An 11,130-nucleotide genomic window follows, 5' to 3' on the forward strand; every position below is an offset into this window, starting at 1 on the left:
AGGGTCTGGGAGGGGGCAGGGTGGACAGGCCGCGGGACTGGGCTGCAGGAACAGAGCGGGTGGTGATAGGGCCAGGCTTCCCCGGCTAGGGTGGAAGTCTTGTGCCTGCCCCTGAGTCTGGACCATCAGCAGGCTCTGGGGCACCTGCTCTGGGGGACCAGAGCTCTCAGAGACACAGGAAGAGCAGCACCCCAGCCAGCCAGGGCGCAGTGAGGAAGAAAAGCGAGAGCCATTGTCAGCCTTCGGGGACGCGGACAGGGCCGTGAGGCCACCCTCCCTCCACCCCGGGGTCACTAGGAGAAAACTGCTCCTTGTGTATTTTCAAAGGACACATGCCATCTTTTTTTAAAGACTCGAGATAAAATTCACATAACAAAAGTCAGCTTTTTCTCTTTTTAGGGCCACACCTGCAGCATATGGAGGTTCCCAGGCTAGGGACCTGCAGCCGCCAGCCTCCACCACAGCCGCAGCCACGCAGGACGTGAGCCGCATCTGTGACCTACGCCACAGCTGCGGCAACTCCAGATCCTTTAACCCACTGTCCTGGATGGGGATTGAACCTGTGTCTCGGGGCTGCAGAGACACCGCCAACCCCACTGCGCCACAGTGGGAACTCCACTCCTTGGGTTCTTAACCTTCTGAGCCACAACAGTAACTCCCCCACATCAAACCATTTTCAAGTGCCCAACCCAGTCCACCTTAGGGGCACCTGGATGCTCGCAAGTTGCGTGACCACTGAGTCCAGTTGTGAAACTCTCCCTACCGGAAGGGACACGGGCCCCACCCCCTCCCCAGCCCCTGGCAACTACCCACCTGCTTTCTGTCCCCGTGGCCGTCTCACGTGAGCGTGACCTTCTGTGCCCAGCGCCCTTCGCGCAGCATCTGAAGTGCGTCTGCAGGGTGGTCGGGGCCGGTGCTTTCATCCTTCTCAGGGCCGAGCCCCCTTCCAGCGTCAGGATGCCCAGGTTTTGTTCACGTGTTCCCAGTGGTGCTACCTGGTGACTGTGCGTGGTGCTGCTGGGAACACTCAGGTACAGGCTGGGGTCTGCACACCCCTCTTCACTTCACCCCAGGAGTAGAATCTGGGGTCGCGTGGCAGTTTTAGGTTGTGTTTTCGAGGAGCCACCAAGCTGTCTTTCCTAGCAGCTCCTTCATTTCGATTTCTGCCTGCAGCACACGATGGTTCCCACTCCTCCACATCCTTATTATCTGCTACCTTAAAAAAATTTCTAGGCGTTCCCGTTGCGGCGCAGTAGAAACGAACCCGACTAGTATCTGTGAGGACACAGGTTCGATCCCTGGCCCCACTCAGTGGGTCAGGGATCCAGCATGACCGTGAGCTGTGGTGTAGCTCGCAGATGCAGCTCAGATCCCACGTTGCTGTGGCTGTGGTGGAGGCCGGCAGCTGTAGCTCCGATTTGCAGCCTGGGAACCTCCATACGCTGCAGGTGCGGCCCTAAAAAGCAAAACAAAGACAAAAACAAAAAAAGACCCACTAAGAGTTCCTATCGTGGTGCCGTGGGTTAAGGATCGGACTGCAGTGGCTGGGGTTGCAGTGGAAGGTCGGGTTTGATCCCAGGCCCAGTGCAGTGGGTTAAAGGATCTGATGTTGCCACAGGTGTGGCCCAGGGAACTTTCACGTGCTGCAGGTGCGGCCATAAAAGAAAATTTTCTCTTTCTGCAAAGACACACCAAGGAGAGGCCGAGTGAGCACACAGCAAGAAGACAGCCGTCTGCAGGCTAGGAAGATGGCCCTTGCCAGAGCCAGACCATGCTGGCCCCTGACTATGGACTCAGCCTCCAGAATTGAGACAGTAAATTCCAGTTGTTTAAGTTGAAAAAAAAAAAAAAAAAAAAAAAAGATGTACCTTAGTGGGTACAATGTGGCATCTCATTGCAGTTTCCATTTGGATTCCCCAAAGCCTAACTGAATCTCTTTTCACAGACACAGCACCCTTTTTAGAAGCACCCAGACTTCCGTGGAGTTCCACACCTTTGGCTCCGAACTCCACTGGGGCAGAGAGCACGGGAGACTCGGTGGAGGCCTAACCGCTGGCACCTGGGGCTCAGAGGCTTCTGACCAAAACTCGGCTCCGAGAGGAACGAGGGGCTCCCTGGACCCCGTTCAGCCGCCCCTTCCAGCCGGGCGGGGTTCCGGAAGCTGCGAGAACGCAAAACTACTCCTAGGAGTTGAGCGAGTCCTGTGCCCTTAAGATGAAGCCGGGATCTGGGAAGGCCCCGCGGCCACACCCTTGGCCGTGCGAGGGAGCGGAAGTCCCGACCCGCTGCGTGCAGACGTCTTGGGCGGGAGCCCAGACCCTGCGTGGTCCCGGCGGGACTGTGCAGCCAGCTGGCGGCCCGGAGCCCAGGAGCCGGCTCGGCGACCTCCCGAGGCCTCTGACCACCCGCCCAGGGGCCGGGACCGCAGCCTCCTCGCGCCGAGCACGTGGCTGGGCGGGGCTTCCCGGGGCCACGCCCCACGGGCGGGCCGGTCCCTGCGCTCGGGAGAGACCCCAGCAGAGGTGGGCTCTGTTGAAAGGCAGGCGGGTATTGGAAACCTGCAGAGCCACCTGAGCCAGGCCTGGCCCGAGGACCACCTGGTCCATCAAACGGAGCCCCCCGGCCCTGCCACCCTGCCCCCGGGCTGCTACTGTCACCACCACGTCTTCCCACCAGCCCCTCCCACTCTCTGGTGGTCTCGCAAAGCCCCCCTGACTGAGGTGCCCCGGCCGCGGAAGGGGATCTGAACAACCCCTCGCTAATTACTGGCTCCCGACACCTCCCTCCTCTGCCCTCTGACTCTGCACCGTAAGGCCCAGGTCACACTTGGGCCTCCAGGCTGACGTTTGAAACTCTGGAAAGCCCTGGTCCGCCTCAGGCGGCTCATCTGAGGGGCTGGAGTCTGACTTGCCCACGGAGTGCGGCCAACCACGAAAGGCCCGAGCGGCCGGTGAAAGTTTCAAAACAGCACAAGGAGAGGCCCAGCAGAGGGCCCCAGAGCAGCAGGAACAGGTGCCCGCTGGGTGGCTCTCCGCGGCTCACAGGCTGATTAGACTGGGACCTGGGCTTGCTGATTTGGAAACTGAGGCCCCAGAGGGAATTTCCCAGGGGGAAGGGGCGACCAAGACTCTGGAAGGGCTGGGGGGCTGGGGCTAGAGGCTGGCCTCCCCTGCTCCCCCCTCCCCGGGACCACAGAGCCTGCAGGCCCACCCATCGTTCACCCCTGGCTCAGCCCCCCTAATCTCAGGGGTCGTCAGTTCGTGTCTCCTGCCCAGCTCAGCCCCCCAATCTCAGGAGCCCCAGTTTGTGTCTCCTGCCCTGACCCCCTCCTTGGACCCAAGCTCCTACCCAGGGTCCCCCCTCCAGGCTCCCTTTGGGACCCAGTCCCAGGGCCCGTCCCATGGCTTCTCTGCCTGCACTATCAGGGCCTGGGGTGAGTTTCTCACCTTCACCTGTGCCCCCTCCCTCCCCCTTCAGCCTTATGCTCCTAATTCTCCAGTCTCTCCACTTCTCCCTGCCCCTCCCCCCAGACCCCAGCAACAGTCCCTCCCCTGACCCCCATGTCCCTCTGGCCCACAAACTGGTCCCTACACTGCAGCCCCTACGAGGCTCTCAGCCCCAACCTGGCCCCTGTGGTGCTGCAGTGCCACCCAACCCGTCCAAGGCCAGACCCTTGCGCCCCCCTTCCCTCAGGGCCACGAGGGTGATTCTGGACACCTGCGGGGTCCTGTCCTTGACCCCCACACGCCAGACTGCTCGCAAGATCACCCGCCAAGCAAGCACACAGGAGGGGGCGAGGAAGGGGCCTGGGACCTGTGCAGGGCAGGCTCAGCCCCAACAGGCTGCCCCACCCCCTGCAAGTTCCAGGGCCTCCGTCACTCCTGCACCATGTCCCCTGGTCACTTGTGGCCAGAAAAGCAGCTTCACTTGTTAGCTGGACTATCGAGACGCAGCCCAACTCACCCAGGACCAGGTGACTGTGCTCAGACCTGTCTGCGGGGGAAGCTTGGCTTTGCCGATTCTTAAATGTTTGTTTACATAGCTTCCAATTCTCCATCTTTCAATCCCCCTTCTCTGCTGTTTCCTATATTTATTTAGTCTTTGTAGGGCCACACCCGTGGCACATGGAGGTTCCCAGGCTGGGGGTCGAATTGGAGCTGTCGCTGCCAGCCTACACCACAGCCATAGCAACTTGCGATCCGAGCCGCATCTGCCACCTACACCACAGCTCATGGCAGTGCCGGATCCTTAACCCACTCAGCAGGGCCAGGGATCAAACCTGCATCCTCATGGTTCCTAGTCAGATTTGTTTCCGCTGTGCCTCGACGGGAACTCCTGTTTCCTATATTTAGAAAAATGTCCTGGTTATAAATCTTTCAGAGTTCTTGCCTGCTACCCCAATGCCCAGAGCATCTGTGGACCTGTTGCCACTGATGGGTTTTTCCTCTTGGTTTTCAGTCATCTGGGCTTCTCATTGTATGCTGCTGTCCTGTACCAAAGACGGTGGGAGCCAGATCAGGGGTCAGTTCACTACACCCGAGGGCCAGATAAGTGTTTTTTGTAAATAAAGTTTTATTGTAACGCACCCAAGCCCGTTTGTCCACATAGCATCTCCATGGAGACGGCATCCTACAGCAGCAGAGTCAGTAGTCAGAGACCACACCCCCGGAGGCATTTACTACCTGGCTCTTTAAGGAAAAGTTTGGTGCCTTCTCCTCCAGAAGATGGTAAGGAGACTGACCACCGTAACCCAACCAGATGGAGCTGAACTTGGGGTGGCTTGAGGTTTTTTAAGTCCATCTTCTCTTTCCAGCAGCTGATCCTCCGGGATATAGACCAGAAAACCGGGGGCGAACACTGGAGCCCCCTTGCTGAGTCCCTGTGACCTCAGCATCGAAGGACAGTGGACACTCCCACCCTCCAGAGGTCCCCACCCCAGCTCTTTAACCAGCATCCACACGCCGTGCTTGGTCAGAGTCTTGAGGGAAAGATCTGCCCTCAAGTCGCTCTTCTCATCATGATTAGACGCCCTCAAATCTCCAGTTTTGCCGCTAAACTCAGCAAGAACCCAACGCTTGGCAGGCACCGCCTGCAGACAGTCAGCTCACCTTTCTGCGCCCTGTGGGATCTTAAACCCATTCGTTTTCAGTGCTTCTGCAGGACTCTGGTACCTTTAAAGAGATGACTTCTATGTTTTTCCAGCTTCTCTAGTTCTTGGCTGAAGCACCTGTCTGCCACACGCCACTCCAACCTGCTTGGGGTGCGAGTCTGTTTCCCGTGTTGAACATTTTAATTGCAGGAGTTCCCTTGTGGCTCAGCGGGGTAGGGATCTGGTGTTGTCACTGCTGTGGCTGGGGTTTGATCCCTGGCCTGGGAACTGCCCATGCTGCAGGAATGGCCAAAAAAAAAAAAAAGCAGTATTTTTTTTTTTTTTTGTCTTTTTAGGGCTGCATCTGTGGCATATGGAGGTTCCCAGGCTAGGGGTTGAATCGGAGCTCAGCTGCCTGCCTACACACAGCCACAGCCATACCAGATCCGAGCCTCATTGGTGACCTACACCACAGCTCACAGCAACACCAGATCCTTAACACACTGAGCAAGGTCAGGGATCGAACCCTTATCCTCATGGATACTAGTTGGATTTGTTACTGCTGAGCCACAATGGGAACTCCTGAAAGTAGTAAAATTTTAACTTGTTTTCAGTTCTTCATTGCTAGTAAACAGAATTACATGCTGAATTTTTACAATGACCTAGTATTCTGTGACCTTGCTAAATACGCTGACTAGTCCCAGATTTCTAATGGATTCATTTGAGATTTTGTGCACACGTAGCCTTGTCATTCACAAGCGAGTTTTGTTTCTTCCTCAGCAACACGTGTGCATTTTCTTTCCTTTTCCTTTTTTGCTTTTTAGAGCTGCTCCCGCGGCATATGGAGGTTCCCAGGCAAGGGGTCAAATCCGAGCTGTGGCCGCCGGCCTGCGCCACAGCCACAGCAATGGGGGATCCGAGCCCCGTCTGTGACCTACACCACAGCTCACGGCAATGCTGGATCCTTAACCCCACTGAGCGAGGCCAGGGATGGAACCTGCGTCCTCATGGATGCTCGTCAGACTCGTTAACCACTGAGCCACGGTGGGAACTCCTGTTTCTTTTTCTTGCTTATTACACTGACTAGGACGGCAGGGTGATGTTGCCGAGAAGTGGCAGGAATCCTCGTCCTTCCTTCCAATCTTTTTTTTTTTGGCCACACCCACAGCATATGGAAGTTCCCAGGCCAGGGATCAGACCTGCATCGCAGTAGTGACAATGCTGTATCCTTAACCTGCTAGGCCACTGGGGAGCTCCCTTGTTCCCAATCTTATGGGGAAAAGCACTCAGCCTTTCACCATGAAGTGTGGTGTTAGCCACATGGTCTTTGTAAATGCCTTTTGTAAAGTTAGAGAAGTTCCTTCTTATTCCTAGTTTGCTAAGAGTTTTAAAAATGCTTTTCCTGCATTTATTGATATCATAGGTTTTTTTCTTTAGTCTGTTGCTATGGTGAAATGTATTGACTAATACATGAAGGTTGGGCCAAGGTTGCATTTCCAGGATAACCCCATGTGATTTATGCTGGGATAAAGCCCCCCCCTTTTGTCTTTTTTTGCCTTTTCTAGGGCTGCTCCCGCGCCATATGGAGGTTCCCAGGCTAGGGGTTTAATCGGAGCTGTAGCCACCGGCCTACACCACAGCCACAGCAATGCGGGATCCCAGCCGCATCTGTGACCTACACCACAGCTCATGGCAACACTGGATCCTTCACCCACTGAGCAAGGCCAGGGATCGAACCCACAACTTCATGGTTCCTAGTTGAGTTCATTAACCACTGCACCACGATGGGAACTCCCCCCAACTTTTTTTGGCCACCCTGTGGCATATGGAATTTCTGGGCCAGGGATCGAACCTGTGTCCCAGGGCTGCAGAGAAGCCACCAATCCCATTATGCCACAGCAGGAGCCCCAAAGACCTCTTTTTATGTATTGCTGGATTCAACTGGCTAATACTTTGTTGAGGAGTCTGCCTCTACGTTCGTGAAGGAAGCTGGTCTCCAGCTTCTTGTGATTTGGGCATCAGGGTAATAACGCTGGCCTCACAGAACAAGTAGAGAAGGGGTCCCTTCTCATCTCTCTCTAAGAGCTGGTGCAGAATTGCTATTAAGTCTTCCTATCTTTTTAATTTTAGGGCCGCTCCTGCGGCATATGGAGGTTCCCAGGCTAGGGGTCGAAGCAGAGCTGTAGCCGCCGGCCTCCACCACAGCCACACCGCCAGTTCTGAGCCACGTCTGCGACCTACACCACAGCTCACAGCAACGCCAGATCCTTAACCCACTGAGCGAGGCCAGGGGTCGAACCCACATCCTCATGGATGCTAGTTGGCTTCATTACCAATGAACTGCCTTGGGAACTCCTGAAAACTTTCTTTTATTCTTTCTTTTAAAACAGGTCTGCACAGTGAATTCTCTTAGTTCTTCTTCAGCTAGGAATGTATTTCCCCCTCAATCTGGAAGCATATTTTTGCCACATACTGAACTCTGGGTCAACGGTTCCATTTTTCCCACTTTAAAGACACTGCTTCACTATCTTCTAAGCTCCTCAGCTTCCAGCTAGAAACCTGTGGTCACTACCATTGTTGTCCCTCTGCAGGTCATGTTTCTTTCTTTCTTTTTTTTTTTTTTTTTTTTTTTTTTGTCTTTTTGCCATTTCTAGGGCCCCTCCCACAGCATATGGAAGTTCCCAGGCCAGGAGTCAAATCGGAGCTGCAGCCGCCAGCCTACGCCACAGCCACAGTCACAGCCACGCCAGATCCGAGCCACGTCTGCGACCTACACCACAGCTCACGGCAACACCGGATCCTTAACCCGCTGAGCAAGGCCAGGGATCGAACCCGCAGCCCCATGGTTCCTAGTCGGATTCGTGAACCACTGCGCCACGACGGGACCTCCCTAATGTTTCTTTTTTATCTGGCAGCTTTCAAGGGTTCTTCCTCGTGGCTTTCCCCTGCCGCACAGTAGGTTCAGGACCCTAAAGCGGTGGCAGAGGCGGCTGCTGTAGCGAGGGTCTGATCCCTGGCCCGGGACCGTCCGCCGGCTACAGTGGGCCGCTCCGCCTTTGATTTTCAGCCGTTTAGTGATGATGTGTCCAGGCAGGTTCCTTCTTGGAGTTTACCCTGTGAGGACTGCCGAGCTTTCTGAATCTGTAAATTGAGGTTCTGCACCAAGGAGGGAAGTTTTCGCCCAATATTCCTGCAAAAGCTTTCTTTCTGCTGTCATCTCCTTCTCTTCTTTTCCCAGGATTTTAGGGACACCCGAGTACTTTGCTAGCATGGCACCAGCGCCTGAGGCTCAGCCCCGCCGCTGTTTCCTCTCTCTGCTCCCAAGTGGGTCCTTTGCGTTGCTCTGTCTTCTCGGCCACCGCGTCATTCCTCACTCCTCTCCTTTCTGCTCTTGGACCTGTTCGGTCCTTTTTTCGATTGCGGCGTTTTATTTTTCCGGTTCTCAAGTTTCCATCTGGTTCGTTGACAGTTCCTACTCCCCAGCCGAGATGCTCCGGCTTTCCACCTGTTACAGGTGCGCTGGACCTTACGGGACGCGGTTACAAGAGCTGCTTCCAGGATGCTGTGTTTTCCACCGCCCCAGTCATCTCCGACCTGGCATCTCTTGGTTGCCTCTCTCCCTGCATGACGTGGGGTTGTAAATTCAACCTTTTGAGGGCTGTGCCGTGTGGACTCTGGGGGTCACAGTCCTGTGGAGCGTGCCCTTCCGTCTCAGCAGCCCAGCTACCCGTTTCGGTCAGACCACTAGCCCCGCGTGCCTCCCGTGGCCGGTGGTTCCAGTCCAAGTTCAGCTGTCAAGGCTTTCTGTGCTGCTCGGGTCTGTCCTGCAAACGTGGAACTCGGAGGTGGGCCCAGGACGGAGCTGCGTCTTTGGCGGGGTTCAGGGTGCTTTCTCCAGCTGGCTGCACTCTAGGCCCCTGCACTGCCCATACTGCCCGTCTTCTTGCCAGAAAGAAGACTTCTGCCAGCGTTTTGGTTTGGTGTTGCTGTGTGGTCCTGCAGTGGAGGCCACTCAGGGCAAAGAGGAACGAGAATGGGAACGCCTCCCCACGAGGGTCACAGCAGCAAGTCTAGGCTCACGTCCACACCCACCTGCTTCGGTTCACTTTGCAGAGTCCTTAGGAGCTACTTTTCTCTTTTTTTTTTTTGGTCTTTTTAGGGATGCACTAGCAGCATATGGAGGCTCCCAGGCTAGGGGTCCACTTGCAGCTACAGCTGCCGGCCTACACCACGGCCACAGCAATGCAGGATCTGAGCTGTGTCTGTGACCTACACCACAGCTCACGGCAAGGCTGGATCCTTAACCCACTGAGCAAGGCCAGGGATCAAACCTGCAACCTCATGGATGCTAGTTCGTTAACCACTGAGCCACGATGGGAACGCCTTAGGAGCTGCTTTTAAAACAACAAACAGACGAACTTGAGTTTCAGTTGTAACAGTGACAGAGACGGGCTGAAGTGGGCTTAGGCTACAATAACAGAGCCAGACCTCCTCACTTTAACAGAAGAAAAATAACCTGGAGATGATTCAGTTACTCCACACAAGTGGCTCGTACGCATTTCCGTTTTGTTTGAGGATTCAGCTTTACCCGTGGCCCAAAGCGTCACCACGTCCAAGGTCCCTGCTGGTCGTGTGCCCCATAAGCCAGGAGTAGTGTGTTTGTGGGCAGAGAGGGAACCTACCTCAACACAATAAAGGCCTACGTGACAGACTCACAGCCAACATCACACTCAACGGTGAAGAGCTGAAAGCATTTCCTCCAAGAACAGGAACAAGACAAGGATGCCTGCTCCCACCAGTTCTATTCCGCACGGCACTGGAAGTCCTGGCCACAGTAATTAGAGAGGAAAAAGAAAAGAAAGGAATCAAAGTCGGAAAGCAAGAAGCACACATGTCACGGCGTGCAGATGACACGATACTACACACGGGAAATCCTGACGATGCCCCCAACAAAACTACGAGGGCTCATCACGGAATCGGGTAAAGCTGCAGGCTACCCAGTTAACAGCGAGAAATCTGTTGCATTTCTATGCACTACCAGTGAAATATCAGAGAAATTCGGGAAACAATCCCATTTACCATCGCATGGAAAAGAAGAAGATACCCAGGAATAAACCTACCTAAGGAGGCAAAAGACCTACCTGTGCTCCAAAAACTTCTAAGAAGCTGACGAAAGAAATCTAAGAGGACAAACAGATGGAAAGATTCGCCGTGCTCTTGGATGGAAAGAATCAATATTTAAAGATGACCGCGCTATCCGAGACAATTTACAGATTCAATGCAATCCCTATTAAATGGCATTTTTCGCAGAACTAGAACACATAATTTTCGAATTTATATGGAAACACAAAAGAACTCAAATAGCCAAAACAATCTTGAGAAAGAAATGCAGAGCTGGAGGAATCAGGCTCCCTGACCTCAGGCTATACCACGAACCTAGTTATCAAGGAGTTCCCGTTGTGGCTCAGCAGGTTAAGAACCCGAGTAGCATCCATGAGGATGCGGGTTTGATCCCTGGCCTCACTCAGTGGGTTAAGGATCCTTAACCATGAGCGGTGGTGTAGGTCGCAGATGAGGCTTGGATCTGGCGTGGCCGTGGCTGTGGCGTGGGCCGGCAGCTGCAGCTCCAGTTAGACCCTTTTTAAAAAGCTATAGTCATCAAAACAGTATGGTACTGGCACAAAAACAGAAACAGATCAACTGAACAGGACAGACCAGAAATCAGCACACACGCCTACGGTCAATTAATCTCAGACAAAGGAGGCAAGAATACGCAAGGGAGAAAAAGACAGTCTCTTCAATAAGTGGTGCTGGAAACTGGACGGCTACGTGTGAAAGAGTGAAATTAGAACACTCTCCAATATCATACACAAAAATAAACTCCAAATGCAAGCCCAGAGACCACAGAACTCCTAAAGGAAAGCGTAGGCAGAAAACGCTTCAACATACATTGCAGCAATATCTTTGGGGATCTGTCCCCTAGAGTCATGGAAATAAAAGCAAAAATAAACAAATGGGACCTAATTAAAGTTAAAAGCCTT

Source organism: Sus scrofa, chromosome 12 (assembly GCF_000003025.6).
Source record: "Sus scrofa isolate TJ Tabasco breed Duroc chromosome 12, Sscrofa11.1, whole genome shotgun sequence".
Lineage (NCBI taxonomy): Eukaryota > Metazoa > Chordata > Mammalia > Artiodactyla > Suidae > Sus > Sus scrofa.